Genomic DNA, 17,073 nt, shown 5'->3' on the forward strand with positions numbered 1-17,073 from the left:
GTGGAAGTCATTCACATTTAGCATATTATTCTCAGGCTATGGGGGTAAGGGTGATGCTCATATCTCGTAGAGAGAGAATGTTCACTTACTGAAAGCCTGTCTGGACTTTGTCCTTTTCCAGGCACCATTTAACTATTAGGAGTTCTAGATCATACTTGGCATTAAGGATGTCATAACAAACTCCACTTTCTAAGGTTTCTGATCCTTAAATATAATCAAGGGAAGTAATGGTTTATTTTCATCTGCATGCATTCGCATGCCTTTGTTGAGACTATGCCAGGGAAAAGCAAGAACATCCATTTAATGGGAGGTGTCATATCTTCCTCCGACCCACCCTCCCTTCCTTTCTTCATTCCTTCCCTCAGCAGAGGTTTTCAAGTGCTTGCCATGTGCCAGATAGGCACTGTGCTAGGCTCTGGGGAAATCACAACTAACAACATGTAGCCTGTGTTTCAGGGATGATTTTACATTCCAGTATGGAATACAGAAAAGTAAACAGGCAATTGCAACTCAGTGTAATAAGTAGAATACATCTTCTGATGATAATTATAACAATAATAGGGGTATATTTCTTAGGTCATTCTCTCAACTATCCCTTGAGCTAGGTAGTAATTTTATTCCTGTTTTACTGAAAAAGCTTGAGGCTTGGTCAATTTTGCGAGTTCATAAGCTTAGCAAGTGTAAAGCTGGAATTTGAATCCTGGCCTGTGGAATTTTGAATCCTGTTTGTGCAGTCCTAGAACTCAAGCACTTAACTTTGACACTAATTGGTTGCTATGGGAAAACATGGTGCTGGGAATGTACATCTAGCATAGTCTTGGAAGTCCCAGAGGGTGGTTACGGAAGCCTTCTTAGAGGAAGTTATAACTAATCTGAGGATTGAAGAGAGAATAATAGTGAAAAGAATAAGGTATGAAGAATAAGCTATATTTAGGTTGGAAACCTGGCCATTCCTACTTCTTAGCTTGGGTAAAATGTTTAACTTCTCAGCCTCAACTGCCTTATCTATTAAAAAAAATGAGGCTAATATTCCTATTTCAGAGTTGTTAGAATGAAATGAGATAGCATAGCGTATGTGAAAGTTTTAGCATAAGGCTTGGCATTAGGAAGACACCCAGTAAATGTTTATTTTCTACACTTTTCCAAGCAATAATAGCGTTCTGCATTTTACCATGCGTACCATGGAATGTGTGATCTGCCTTAACCCAAAAGCCATGGCATAATTCAGATGGTTTAAAATGAGAGTTTAGATTATTTATTCTAATTTAAATTAGTACTAACCCTAATATTGTCTTGGTTATTTTGGATATTTCACTTATCTACTTGCCTAACAACTCATTCAACTATTACTGGGCATATTTTAGAATAAACATTCCTGAAGGAAAAAGATGTTTGGCTATTTCTCAGAAATAACAGAGCTTGAAAGGAGCATTTATCAAAACAACTAAAAAAAATCTCTGTGACTGGTTGCTGGATCAAAGGAAGAAGACATGAATCTAAAACATAATAAATTACTAATTGTTTCTCAAGTTAATGGCCATTTGTAACATTTAAAAATAATTATGTACATTATGATAGAATTACTTTCAGATGTAAGAAACCCTCTTCTCCACACCATTTAATTAAACATTAGGTACTGTTGAAACAAATGGATGGAATTGGTTTAGGATAAATGGTTGTACCACTATTACTGCAAGATGAATGCTTGTAAGCAAGATTCATAATCTTTCTCATTAAATCTCTTTTCCTCTTATGTGTCATATCTCAGTTAATATTATCACCATCCTATAAATTACTCAGGCTAAAAACTTTGACTTATTTTTGTCTTCTCTTTGTATCAAACCAGCTGTTAAATGTGGTAGGCGGAATTCTAAGACGGTCCCCAAGATTCCTGCAACCTGGTGTAACACTTTCTATATAATTTCTTCCCTTTAAGCATAGGTGGGACCTATGAATATGACGATGTCACTCTAGCGATTAGGTTACATTATATGGCAAAGGCAAAGGGATTTCACAGATGTAATTAAGGTCCATAGTCACTTGATTTTGACTTAATCAAAGTGGATTATCCTAGGTGGGCCTGACCTAATCAGATGAGCCCTTTAAAACAGGGATTTAGCCTTCCTGAGCCCAGACATTTGGAGTAGCAGATGTTCTCTTGCTGGTTCTGAAGAAATAAACTGTAATGTTATCAGAAGAAAGAGCACGTGGTAAGAATATGAGAGTGACCTCTAGGAGCTAAGAGGTGTTTCCAGCCAGTAAGTACCAAGAAAAATGGGGAGGTCAGTAATATAACTACAAAAAAAATGAATTCTGCCAACAACCCAATTAAGCTTGGAAGCAGATTCTTCCATAGTCAAACCTTCAGATAGGAATGTAACCCAACTGACACCTTTACTGCAGCCTTGTGAGACCTGAGCAGAGACCTAGCTAAGCCACACCTGGACTCAACCCACAAACTGTGAGATAGCAAATGTATGTTGCTTTAAGTTACTACAGTTGCATTAGCTTGCTATGCAGCCTAGAAAACTAACACATTAAGTTCTCTTCATTCTCCCCTTCTGGTGTCTTTATCTATCCCTTTTTCTCTATTACTATGGCCCTCATTTATGTCTTCATGTCTCTCACCTGAACTAATAACTTTCTAACTAGTCTTGTCATTTTCAATTTTTCACTTCTTCAGGGAATCCACTGCCCCTATATCCACTGTATTCTGTGTTATAGAAATGTAGTTTTGATTATATATCCCCCTTTAAAAATTCTCATTGCTCCCAATTTTCTCCACTGTCAAGGGAGTATAGCTTTGTCATTTGGGCTACGAGTTTTTGATTTAGAGAGCTATGGATTTGAATTTAAATTCCAACACTTAACTAACTTTATGAACATGGGCAGTGAATAAACATCTTTAAGCCTCAGTTTGTAAGGCAGAGATTATAATTTTCCCTTCCTTATAGGGTTATTGTGAGAATTAAATGAGATAATGCATGTAAAGATTATGTCACATAGTATGTGCTCAATAAATCATAGCTATTATTTTGGTTATTATATAATTAAATTCAAACTCTTATTCTGGTACTCAAAGTTACTAATGATCCTCAATAGCTTTTTCAGCCACATCTCCTACATCTTTATGCAAATCTTATGGATCAGCCATGACAGCCTATTAAAAAACTTGAAGTCCTTGGTTGCATATTATGCAATACTTTTTTTGGTCTATTTTCTTCCCTTAAATTAGAGTCCCTCCCAACCCTCCACTCTACACTTATCAAAATTTTGTTACTCTTTTCAGGCCTCCCCTCTAACTAGGACTAGCTTTCAGCTAGCCACCTATAAATATTCCTTTACTGAGTACTTACAGCCCAAGTCTGTTCTGCTTTGTTGGAGGCCAATTCTGATTTGCGGTGCCATATAACTTGTTGGTTTTTCTATCAACCCTACCTACAACCTTCCTTTTCTTTTATCTTTTGACTCAGAATTTATCTTTGTGTTCCTGCAGTAGTTTTCTTGCCCCTATGCTTAGTATGTCAAACTATGTTTTGAACTCCAACCTGCTCACATAGCTGGGTACCTCCCCATATAAAAAAGGGATCATTTTTTATATTCCCAGTTCACTTGGCACATAATAAGTACTCAAAACCTTGTTGGATGATTAAGAATTAGTTTCACTGACCTCCTTGTCAGTCCTAAGAATGATGGAGCAAATTTTTTTAATGGATAATAACTACTAATGGTTGACTGGCTTTAGAAACATCTTATTTGGCTTAAATAATTAAATATTCTACATAAGAATGCATCAAAGTAAACCATGTGTGCTTTATAAAGCACAATAAAATCCATGAAGAATCTAGATGGCCAATTTATTTAAATAAACATATCTCTATCTTTATATATGCTTCTTTGATGGAATAATTTCAGATCTTCATTGTTCCAACAAATCTTTTTATTCCAAACAATTGCATTTATTATCCTGCAAAAAGTCTTGAGATACCACCTAGTGTAGAGATCTGGAGACTTGAATCCATGTAAAGTAGGAACTGTGTCTTCCCTTTCTCTCTGTTAACATACTCCTGTTGATACATACACTCTGCCTGGCTTCTTCTTCCATAGCCAGTTGAGGACCATTCTTGCTGGAAAATGTAGACCTCAAATAGAAATTATGCAGCCTTGCCTTCCTTTCATCTGGTAATTTTGCATAGATGTTCCCAAGAAGTATTTGAATGCTGAGGAAATCATTTTGTCTTGAGAAATATAATCTTCTTTTACTTTCTTTTTCTCTCCCCGTCTTCCTCCCTCCCTCCCTGTCCCCCTCCTTTCTCTCTTTCCTTTTGAGGCAGGGTCTCACTCTGTCACGCAAGCTGGAGTGCAGTGGTGCGATCTCAGCCTTGGCCTCTTGGGCTCAAAGTGATCCTTCCACCTCAGCCTCCGTAGTAGCTGCAACTACAGGCACACACCACCAAGCCCAGCTAATTTTTATGTTATTTATAGAGACAGAGTTTTGCCATGTTACCCAGGCTGGTCTTGAACTCCTGGACTCCAGCAATACACCTGCCTCAGCCTCCCAAAGTACAGGTGTGAGCCACTGTGCCCAGCTCACTGTACAGGATTACAGGTGTGAGCCACTGTGCCCGGCCAGCTTCGTTTCTTTCTGAGCATTAGCTTTTTAAAACTCTATTCTTAGAAGATAATAATAGCAATGATAGCCTTTTGTGTTATTAGTTGTATCCTCCTTTATTTCACCTTCTATTTATTTTAAATCGGAGCTAGGCAGACTAGTTTCTTTCATGAATTTCTTCTTTCTTAGAATTTTAGAGTCCATGAAATACTGTAAATAATGTGTGTGTGTGTGTGTGTGTGTGTGTCTTTAAAAATGCTCACTTTTTGTTAAACTCAGTGCTAGGTATTTTATGTGCATTTTCTTAGTTAATATTCCCAACAAACATACGTGGTATATACTATTACTTCCTTCATTTTTCCAAGTGAAAACAACAAGCTTAGGTTAAGTGATTTTCCTAGGCAGTTTGTGCTCTTTTTGCTGTTCTTGCTTTACAAAGGAAAACTCTGAGATTTAAAGAGGTTAAGTATCTTGCTCAATGTCACACAACTGGTAAGTCTCGCACCTAGGATTCAAACCTATATGTTTCTTGAGTCTGTAGTCTGAGCTTTTACCCTCTGTGCTATAGCTCCTTCCTTTCCTTTGAAGTTCTTGACATCTGCTTTCTTAACATCTTCAGCGCATGCCAGCCTCTGCCCTATATTTTCTTTCTTATTACAAATTCCAAGATGACATGGTAACCATTCAGTTCTTCCTTGTAAGACAGAAATTGGTCCAAAAATAGCAGTTTCTTTGCTGTATCTGCTATCATTTCAGAGAGGATATTGTCAGTAAGGTAAGTAAAACAGTTTTTAACTACTTTACTTTGAGCTGCAAAGGCTTCTAGTAAATGTTGTGAGAGTTTCCCATGAACATATAGCTTACCTCTGTGCCAGTTTTGTCATAGAAGCAGTCCATTATATTTAGTACATGAATGTCCCCAAGACTGTGCAGGAAATCAGATCCACACATATTGAATAGTAGACTTAGGCATTATAATGTAGGACTCTGTTTCCAGAAGAATAAAGAATCCTTAATTATACCACAACTTTTAGAAAAGACAAAAGTTGACAGGACATAGTGGTTGACATCTGTAATCCAAGCACTTTGGGAGACTGAGATGAGAGGATTGGTTAAGCCCAGGATTTTGAGACCAGCCTGATCAACAGTAAGACCCTATCTCTACAAAAAAAAAAAAAAAAAAAAAAGCAAATGGGCATGGAGGTGCATTCCTGTAGTCTCAGCTACTTGGGAGGCTGAGGTGGGAGGATTGCTTGAGCCTGAGAGGTTGAAGCTGTAGTGAGCTATGATTGCACCACTGCACTCCAGCCTGGATGACAGAGTGAAAGAAAAGATAAAATAAAAGTTGATGATGTTCTACTTTTTAATTCAATTTCTTTAATATTAGTTTGTTCCTTTATAACCAAGCATCAGTTTGGCACCTTGACCCCGATGACCTCAATCGATGGCAAAGGCTCTGCTATTTTTGTTTTCAGACAGGATTTTACTCTGTCACTTCTGCTGGAGTGAAGTGGTATGATCACAGCTCACTGCAGCCTTGACCTCCTGGGTTCAAGTGATCCTCCTATGTCACCTTCTGGAGTAACTGGGACTACAGGCATGTACCACCACCCCAGGCTAATTTTTTATTTTTTTGTAGAAACAGGGTCTCACTATGTTGCCCAGGCTGGGATGGGCTACTTTTGACATACCTAATGACCTCAATCTTGGTTTTAATTGTAATAAGTTTAGGAAAATATATTCTTTATTAGTAGCATTAATATGTTCACCCTTTTATTCCACACTCATATTTTAGAAAATAACTACAGAGATATAATAGATACTCATAATTGCATAAACACTGTATTAAGGTCAAAGGTGGCTACATTGTTAAAACTAAGCTGTTTTGGCCAACGAATGGCCAATTTCACCCAATGATAGCTTGAAACATTTTTCAAAAGTTCATGGATGGCTTAATACTTAGGTGGTGGGTTCACAGGTGCAGTAAACCACCATGGCACAAGTTTACCTATGTAACAAACCCACACGTCTTGCGCGTGTATCCTGGAACTTAAAATTAAATTAAAAATTTTAAAAAGTTCATAGATTAATGTCCAAATTCAAGTATTAAAGTAAATTTAGGAGTATAAATATGTCATTATCAAAACTCAGGGCTGCCAGTATATTTTAAAAAGGCATTGATTATCTGTAATTTTTATTTGATTGAATAGGCCGTAGCATTTTTTTTCTTTTTTTTTTATTTTTTATTATACTTTAGGTTTTAGGATACATGTGCACAATGTGCAGGTTTGTTACATATGTATCCATGTGCCATGTTGATTTCCTGCACCCATTAACTCGTCATTTAGCATTAGGTATATCTCCTAATGCTGTCCCTCCCCCCTCCCCCAACCCCACAACAGTCCCCGGAGTGTGATGTTCCCCTTCCTGTGTCCACGAGTTCTCATTGTTCAATTCCCACCTATGAGTGAGAACATGCAGTGTTTGGTTTTTTGTCCTTGCGATAGTTTACTGAGAATGATGTTTTCCAGTTTCATCCATGTCCCTACAAAGGACAGGAACTCATCATTTTTTATGGCTGCATAGTATTCCATGGTGTATATGTGCCACATTTTCTTAATCCAGTCTATCGTTGTTGGATATTTGGGTTGGTTCCAAGTCTTTGCTATTGTGAATAGTGCCGCAATAAACATACGTGTGCATGTGTCTTTATAGCAGCATGATTTATAGTCCTTTGGGTATATACCCAGTAATGGGATGGCTGGGTCAAATGGTATTTCTAGTTCTAGATCCCTGAGGAATTGCCACACTGACTTCCACAATGGTTGAACTAGTTTACAGTCCCACCAACAGTGTCAAAGTGTTCCTATTTCTCCACATCCTCTCCAGCACCTGTTGTTTCCTGCTTTTTTAATGATGGCCATTCTAACTGGTGTGAGATGGTATCTCACTGTGGTTTTGATTTGCATTTCTCTGATGGCCAGTGATGATGAGCATTTCTTCATGTGTTTTTTGGCTGCATAAATGTCTTCTTTTGAGAAGTGTCTGTTCATGTCCTTTGCCCACTTTTTGATGGGGTTGTTTGTTTTTTTCTTGTAAATTTGTTGGAGTTCATTGTAGATTCTGGAGATTAGCCCTTTGTCAGATGAGTAGGTTGCAAAAATTTTCTCCCATTCTGTAGGTTGCCTGTTCACTCTGATGGTAGTTTCTTTTGCTGTGCAGAAGCTCTTTAGTTTAATAAGATCCCATTTGTCAATTTTGGCTTTTGTTGCCATTGCTTTTGGTGTTTTAGACATGAAGTCCTTGCCCACGCCTATGTCCTGAATGGTATTGCCTAGGTTTTCTTGTAGGATTTTAATGGTTTTAGGTCTAACATTTAAGTCTTTAATCCATCTTGAATTAATTTTTGTATAAGATGTAAGGAAGGGATCCAGTTTCAGCTTTCTACATATGGCTAGCCAGTTTTCCCAGCACCATTTATTAAATAGGGAATCCTTTCCCCAGGCTGTAGCATTCTTCTATAACGATTAACTCTGTTGCTCTCTCACTTTGTCTTAACCCAAATGGTCTTCACTATGCTCCTGGTGACAAGTTTAAGAATTCCCATTAAGATTATATCTTATATATCACTGGGCTTTCCCCCTTCCTTTTATATTTAATCCATTCATTTCCAGAAGAAATTCTCTTTTGTTGTCATATTCTTCACAGGAATTATACCAAATATTAATAATAACTCATTTATTATTGTTAGCCTCAATGGTAGAGTTACCATATAATTTCTTACCTACATCAGAAAATGTGTGAGAGTGTAAGGGAACACGATTAATTGTTACTTTCTTATATTAAAATATCAAATTCACCATTGTTATCTGTCTTAATTAGGGTCTTTATTTGCAACAAACATAAATCCACTGAAATTAACTTAAGTAAATGAAGAATTTATTGGAAGGGATGGGGATGGCTTATTAAACCCTAGAATAAGAAATGAAGCTGAGACTTTTGAGGATCTGAACCCAGCACATGGAAAGCCAAGAGCTTGACATGTTGCTCTCTGCTTTTGAGGGGTCATAGATTACTAACTTGGTGATTAAGTCCATGCCTTTTTTAGGAGCCATAAGTAATGAACCATTCTCAGAATGAATAGATCAAGGATGCCATGAGGTGCCTTTCAATTACCATTATATAAATATTTATTGCTGTCGCAGTTCATTTTTCACGTTTTCACAAATGCCCATAATTTGCCAGATAAGCATGCTGCAATGTACATAGTAGATGATGAGTAAACATTTGTTGAATGAGTATTATAACTCACTTTTAGAATGCTGTCACATTCCTTCTTTTATATGAAGATGTGACAGTGACATCTGTCCCTCCATTGACTGATTATGCACATCAGTATTGCCCTGGGCAGGATTGATGTGACTGACCTGACACTTTATCTTTGTGTTCTCTGCAGACTTTAATTTTCCACCGAACACATGAAAATCTTAGAAGATCAAATAACACTAGTCTAGGATAATTATCTTCAAAAACCATTTGATTAGTTTTCTTTGAAAGTCAGGCTTACTGACTTGAAAAAAAAACTTTTTTAAAGTAATTGAGCAGTTTGAATTAATTAAAAGTCTGAATTAACATAATCTGCCACAATAGACTTCATTTAAATTTTTTTTGTAGAAATTACAAAAGTGCCAGGATAATGCTTTGAGTGACATCCTTGTGGTGAGATTAGGTCAATAAAAAGCTGGAGAAAACAGCCAGAAGTTTCTTAGCACAATTGTTCTATACCAGACCCTCCCTGGCTCCTGTCTGGGGTTTTTCCCTCCCCTTATTGTTCCTGATCAGAATTGGTCCTGGGACCCTGGTCTTTGGATCTGCTTTCCTCCCAGCATCTTAGCAAGTCCTTTCTGATTCCCACCCAAACTCTTCTACTCCCATTACCAACAATTCCAACTGGCTTTCTAGCATCTATCTTTAAATATCTCTTGACATCCCTTTGTGAAAACATTAACTGTTGCCTCTACTACAAGATTTAGCTCCGCCTCCCACACTACAGACTAAGACTAATTACCAATTATGCACTGCTGGTAAAGATTTGGTTCCTAATTGTGAGGATACATTGTTTTTGTTTGCTCGTTCGTTTGTTTGTTTTTTGTTGTTGTTGATGTTGTTGAGATGGAGTCTCACTCTATTGCCCAGGCTGGAGTGCAGCAGCACAATCTCGGCTCACTGCCACCTCTGCCTCCCAGGTTCAAGCGATTCTCCTGCCTCAGCCTCCCAAGTAGCTGGGACTACAGGCGCACGCCACAACACCTGGCTAATTTTTATATTTTTAGTAGAGATGAGATTTTTGCCATGTTGGCCAGGCTGGTCTTGAACTCCCGATCTCAGGTTATCTGCTCGCCTCTGCCTCCCAAAGTGCTGAGATGACAGGCGTGAGCCACCGCACCCAGCCTCATTGTTCATCGTTAATATATTTCCAAGCATGGATCTTTGTATCTGCTCTAATGAAGAGATACAACTCGTTTATTATTGTTAGCATCAAAAGTAGAGTTACCATATAATTTCATACCTACATCAGAAAATATGTACGAGTGAAAGGGAACACTATTAATAATCACACTGGAATAACAGATGCACATCAGGATTGCCCTGGGCAAACTACGACTATTGTCACCCTAATCGTTACTGATTATCTGGCTTCTCTAGGAAAATATTTTGTTTCTGTATTGAGATTCATTTATTTTTCTTCATGTGTTTAAATCTCTTTTTGAGTTTGCTAATTCCTGGAAATAAGCAATTCAGTAAGTAGATTAGAGATCAGTCTTATTGAAATGCTCTTTAGTCCTTTTTGTCTGACATCTTAGCAAGGCTGCAGTGTCTGCTGCTGCTCTCCGAGCTTCGCAATGCCGCCCAAGGACGACAAGAAGAAGGACGCTGGAAAGTCGGCCAAGAAAGACAAAGACCCAGTTAACAAATCCGGGGGCAAGGCCAAAAAGAAGTGGTCCAAAGGCAAAGTTCGGGACAAGCTCAATAACTTAGTCTTGTTTGACAAAGCTACCTATGACAAACTCTGTAAGGAAGTTCCCCGTTATAAACTTATAACCCCAGCTGTGGTCTCTGAGAGACTGAAGATTCGAGGCTCCCTGGCCAGAGCAGCCCTTCAGGAGCTCCTTAGTAAAGGACTTATCAAACTGGTTTCAAAGCACAGAGCTCAAGTAATTTACACCAGAAATACCAAGGGCAGAGATGGTCCAGCTGCTGGTGAAGATGCATGAATAGGTCCAACCAACTGTACATTTGGAAAAATAAAACTTTATTAAATAAAAAAAAAAAAAAAAGAAATGCTCTTTAAAAGCGAACAGATGCTATGCCAAAACCTTAGACTTTCAAAACTAAGGAACATTTGACATTTTACAAATACTTGACATGGACACTTTTCTTTTAAAAGTAAGGAATTGATTACCTTGTCAGAAGGAGTTACCTACTTTTTTCTTTATTCACAAATAATTACTAGTTTATGTACATTAGGATGGCATTAAGTCTTTAGGTTTTTTTTATTAGAAGCCCCTGTGACGTAGACCAGTATGGACCATAATATAAAGTTCTGTAATAGAAACATGCATCCAAAATTGACTAAGTAGTTTTGTCTCTTTTATGTAGCAATTTCTAAATTTTTAAGTTTTGGATAATTCTTTATATATACATTATATACATATATATTTATAGAATATCTGAATTGATAATTACCTCACAAACCATCTAATTCGGTGGTTTTCCCCCTTGGCTGCATATCTGAATATTTGGAGAGCTTTAAAAAAATACTGTCTTTCCTATCTCCAGAAATTCTAATTTAAGTGGTCTGGGATGGAACCCAGGCATAGACATTAAAAAAAAATGCCTCAGGTGATTCTCATGAGCAGTCAGGTCTGAGGCGTCTCTGATTTAATTCAACCCTGGTGTTTCACATCTGAGAAAATTGAGGCCCCTTTTACTTAGCTGTCACTGTGGGTTAACAATCTAAATATCCCTGTGAATCTCTAGATGTTTTTAAAAGGGCTCTGCAAATGTGACATCACCTTCTTTATTTAGAACTGATCGTAATTTTTATGGCTTCCAACAGATGTCTTGGTTTCTTGAATTATCCTTTCACGTCATGGGGCTTCTAAGGCACTTGCTGCCAAAGGAGCCGGAAGGTATGCCTCTTTTTCTGTTCTCCAGGTAGTAGAGCATATTTTAGCTTTTTATTTCTTGCCAGTATTCTTGCTTCAGTTTCATTTATCTGTTGTCCACTAAAGTTTGTCTTCTAATACTTTGGATTATGTGGATTACATGCCTGAAGATGTCAAACTTCAAAAATACTTCTCTTTTGCCTTTATAATTGAATGATAGTTTAGCTCAGGGGTCAGCAAATTATGGCCCAAGGGCCAAATCCAATAAGCTGCCTGTTTTTATAAAGTTTTATTAGAACACAACCATGCCCATTGATTTATATGTTGTCCACAGCTGCTTTCTGGCCCAACAGCAGAATTGAGTAGTTGTGACAGAAACTGTACAAGCCACAAAGCTGAAAATATTTACCATCTGGTCCTTTAAAAGTTTTCTGACTGGTTAGCTAATTAAATTCTCTGGACTGCAAGAAATTTGTAGGCATTGCGCCTCTATCTTCTAAAGGTAAATAAAGCTGTAGAGATATCAGAGGTCAACTTGATTCCCACCTACATTTCCATTACCTACATTAATGACTTGATATTTTTGCATGATTAAAGGGTTTTTTCCTTTATCTCTGAAATCTCATAACTTTTAGGCTAAGCTTAGTGTCACTTATTCTTCATCAGTTTTTCTTATCACACTGTACATTTGATTCTTTTTTGTTATTTTTGAATGTTGTTTTGAACACCTATAATCCAAGGATGCCAGTTATCTACATTTTCATTTAACTTTGATAGGCTTGTATAGTTCTATCTTTTTTCATGTGTATTCCTATTGCTTCCTTTTTAGCCCCATATTCTGTATATCTTATAGTATTTTCAGTAATGCCTATTCATCTTTTCCCTGGCTCTTGTATCTCTGCTTTAAGATTGTTAAAAATTCTTAAAATATATGACAATATGCTTGATCATAATTTTGTCTGCCTGGTGACAACATTTTTTTTTTTTAAAAAAAAACAAATGTTCCTTCTTCATCTGCCATTTGTTTTTTCTGTTTCTTTCCTCCTTTTTTTCTTGCTATATCTTTACATAGTTTGTATACTGGTTTCCTTTTAATCACTGCTTATCTTTCAGTGAGATAAGTTCTTTCTGACTATTTGCAGGAGATAGGACAGGGTTATGTTCTGAGCTATAAAGAATTTTCTATGGTTCATGGTTGTGGCATAAACTACTAATTGCATCCTTCAACGCTCGTTTCTCCTTTCTTCTAAAACAATAGAAACCAGGTTCTATTCATTGTCCCTGTGCTCAGCTATAGCCCTAAAATTCTCAACTTTCCTTGCAGGGGGTCATAGCCATGTGACTAATCTTTGTCCAAGAATATATAAAGCAAAAGTGTTGAGTTGGCTTTTGGGTAAGTACCTTAAATGTAGGAGGAGAATGGAGCCTTCTTCCTCATCTCTGCAGCCTAGAATATGGATTTAATGACCAGAGCTCCAGAAGCCATCTAAAACCATGAGGTGTGCTTGAAGATGGAAGCCATGTACACTGGCTTCCTGATGACACCATGAAGCCACTATACAAATCTTATTCCTGGAAATTTTTAAACAAAAAATAGTTTTTTTGAGATATAACTTATATATACAGTTCACCCGTTGAAAGTGTACAATCCAGTGGTTTTTAGTTTGTTCACAGAGTTGTGCAACCATCACCACAATAAATTTTAGAACATTTGAAATTCTTTCAAATGAGAGAAAAATAATCATGTTAAAGTTTTTTGGATTTTTTTTTGTTACGTAGTTGAACTTCATCTTAACTGATATGGTAATAAAGCTTTTTATAACACAGAGTTGTGTGACTGTGAGTATGTGGGTATGCAAGAGAATCGCTTTGCCTTTATTTTTTCACTGCTTACCAAAAGTGCCAGCTTGGAGTTCAGGATCTTCCTCTATCCTGCCTCATCTCACCAATAACTTGCTTCCTGCTGAAATGTCATGTCTGTGTGGTTCTACTTTCAGTCCCAGCTTTCCTACTTCTCTAAGGTGCCAAACAAGCACCAAAGAAGTTTCCCCTCTAAGCCTGCATATTCCAACACCATTGTTTAGACAAGGAATTGGTGGTTGCTGTCCCACTTCTTAGGAGAGCACATGCTCTGCAGGGTTGTCTGGGCTCTGCATTTTCTGGTGGGTCCTGGCTTTGTCTTCCCCATGGGCCAATTTAATGGGCTCTTCCCACTGTGGTCTTCCCAGTAGACTCTGCATTAGGCAGCCCCTTCCTCACAGAGCATGGTTCAGATTTACAGTCATTTCCTAGTTTTCTCAAGGATGGAACTTGCATTCTGTTTTCCTTCTTCTGCTTTTTGCAGTGTGACTTTGGAGAAGAGAAAGGAGACAGATGTTTCTACTCCACCATTTTAAAACCAGAAGTCTCCTTGCTTAATTTTAAAATAACTCCTTTTTATTTATTTAGCAAAGGATATATGGTCACCGATCAGTGGTAACTACTATTAACATTTTGAAGAATATTTTTCCAAATTTTCTCTCCCTCAATCTCTCTCTCTCTCTCTATCTATATTAACCTATTTAATTTCTGGAAAACATGATATGGAATTATTAAATAGTCTACAACTTTATTTTTAATTGGCCTTTGGCATCTCAGTGTATGAATATACCATGAATTATTAATCAGTCCCCTAGTTTGGGCCACAGGGTTGAAGAGCATTACCTCAACTATAGTGGTGAGGTTGAAATAATTACTGAGCTCTAGGCTCTCATATGAACATAGGCACAAAAGGCCACAGACTTTCAAGGACTGGGATACCTGCTCTGCTGGGGGTTCCCAACATCATAAGACCCAATGGCCCTCTCTATTTCCCATTGAAGTCTTTTAAAAAATACTTTTAAAATTTTAAACCAATTTTAGACTTATGAAATAGTAAAAGTAGTACAGAATTCCTTATATTCCTTACCCCATGTTCCTTAAAGTTAACATCTTACATAAGCATAATAAAATGATCAGGAACAGGATATTAACCTTGGTACAATACTGGCAACTAAACAGCAGACCTTATTTGAATTTCATCAATGTTTTCATTAATGCCTGTTTTCTGTACTAGGATGCTAACAATGATCCCAGATTGCATTTATTTGTTATTTCTCCTTAGTTTCTTTCAGTCTATAACAGTTCCTCAGTCTTTCCTGTTTTTTTTTTTTGTGACATTCACACTTTTAATAAGTACCAGTCAGTTAATTTGTAGAATGTCATTCAATTTGGAATGTTTTCTCATGATTGGATTGAGGCTGTGTGTTTGAGGCAAGAGCACTACAAAAATACACCTGTATCTTTCTCAAGGTATCATTATCCAGGAGTAATGATCTTGATATGTCTTATTGCTGGTGATGTTTATCTTGATCAGTTGTTTAAGTCGGCGTCTGATCAGTTAGGCAAAATTAATGTTTTTTAGCCACACAGTGGCCTATCAAGACACTATCTCCCATATTTACTTAGGATAGTTACCCATCGATTTCAGTGTGGTTATGTTATTCATTTGTGTATGATTAGGTTCATTTGTTAGTGTTTCTACTCGGTTCTGGGTTCTCCTTTCCTTGCATCCTGGTTGATTTTAAGTTTTTGTTTATTTTGAGGATATGTGAAGGGTTTGTGAAACTGTGGTTCTAAGAGTCAGAGCTATACAAAAATAGTACTTAGAGAAGTGTGACTCCCTCCTCATCCCTAAAACTCTGTTTCCATTCACCTCTTTTCTCCTCTTTTTCCACTTGCTTCCTTAGGTAACCACACTACTAAGCTTCTATTTATCCTTTTTTAGATCTTTTGCACAAAAGAGCAGACACCTTTGTATTTTCTATCTTCTTCTTATGTCCTAGAGATACTCTTTCGGGCCTTGCTTTTTTCACTTAAGAGTATGTCCTGGAAATCATGCCATGCCTGTTCAGAGACCTTTTTCATTCTTTTTTTTACCACTGCATAGTATTTCATGGTGTGGATGTATCATAGTTTATTCAACTACTTTACTATGTATGGGCATTTGGGTTGCTTCCAGTATTGTACAGCTACAAACATAGCTGCAATGAATAACCTTGTATATGTGTATTATGTATTGTTGAAAGTATATCTTTGGGGTAGATTCCTAGAAGCAGGATTGCTGGGTTGAAAGGTAAAAATGTATGTGGTTTTGTTAGGTATTGCCAGATTTATTTCCAGAAGGGTTGTACCATTTACATAATTGGTACATAAAACCCATAAAAATGACTTTTTCTTCACAGCCTCACCAACAGAATGTGTTGTCAAGTTTTTAAACTTTAACCAGTCTGGTGAGAAATGATACTCAGTGTGTTTTAATTTGTATTTCTCTAATTATGAATGAATTTCAGCATTTTCCCATATATCTGAAGGCCATTTTTAATGTCCAGTTTTTGAGAATTGCCCATTCATATCTTTCCCCATTTTTTATTTATTTAACTTTAATTTTTTTTTTGAGACAGAATTTCTCTATTGCCTATGCTGGAATGCACTGGTGTGATTATGGCTCGTGGCAGCCTCCAACTCCTGGGCTCAAGTGATCCTTTTGCCTTGGCTTCCCCAGTAGCTGGAACTATAGAGACATACCACCGTGCTCTCTTATTATTATTATTTTTTTGGTAGTGATGGGGGGTCTCACTATTTTGCCCAGGCTGGTCTTGAATTCCTGGGCTCAAGTGATCCTCCTTCCTTGGCCTCTCAAAGTGCTGGGATTACAGGTATGACCCACCATGCCTGTCCTCCTATTTTTTAAATTGAGTTTTCAGTCTTTTGTATCTCAGTTATTAGGAGTTCTTCATATGTTAAAACTATTAGCCCTTTGTCTGTGGTACATGTTGTAAGTCTTCTCTCTCAGTTTCGTCAGTTGCTTTTTGACTTTCTTTGTGGTGCTTTTGTTATGTAAAATATTTTTTATTTTCAAGTAGTAAAATTTATCAATTTTGTTTTTTATTGCCTCTGATTTTTTAAAATTATTATTATACTTTAAGTTTTAGGGTACATGTGCACAATGTGCAGGTGTGTTACATATGTATCCATGTGTCATGTTGGTGTGCTGCACCCATTAACTTGTCATTTAGCATTAGGTATATCTCCTAATGCTGTCCCTTCCCCCTCCCCCCACCCCACAACAGTCCCCGGAGTGTGATGTTCCCCTTCCTGTGTCCATGTGTTCTCATTGTTCAATTCCCACTTATGAGTGAGAACATGCAGTGTTTGGTTTTTTGTCCTTGCGATAGTTTTGAACTCATCATTTTTATGGCTGCATAGTATTCC

At 37.3% G+C, this 17,073-nt stretch overlaps 1 pseudogene across 1 annotated transcript; it reads left to right on the forward strand.

The window, feature by feature from the left end:
• Positions 1 to 10,515: 10,515 nt before the first annotated feature.
• LOC100593813 lies at positions 10,516 to 10,950 on the forward strand (annotated as a pseudogene). The gene has a single exon (XR_001115573.2). The product of XR_001115573.2 is annotated as a 40S ribosomal protein S25 pseudogene (transcript).
• The last annotated feature ends 6,123 nt before the right edge of the window (positions 10,951 to 17,073 follow it).

The sequence above is a fragment of the Nomascus leucogenys genome, chromosome 15 (assembly GCF_006542625.1).
Source record: "Nomascus leucogenys isolate Asia chromosome 15, Asia_NLE_v1, whole genome shotgun sequence".
NCBI classification, from domain to species: domain Eukaryota; kingdom Metazoa; phylum Chordata; class Mammalia; order Primates; family Hylobatidae; genus Nomascus; species Nomascus leucogenys.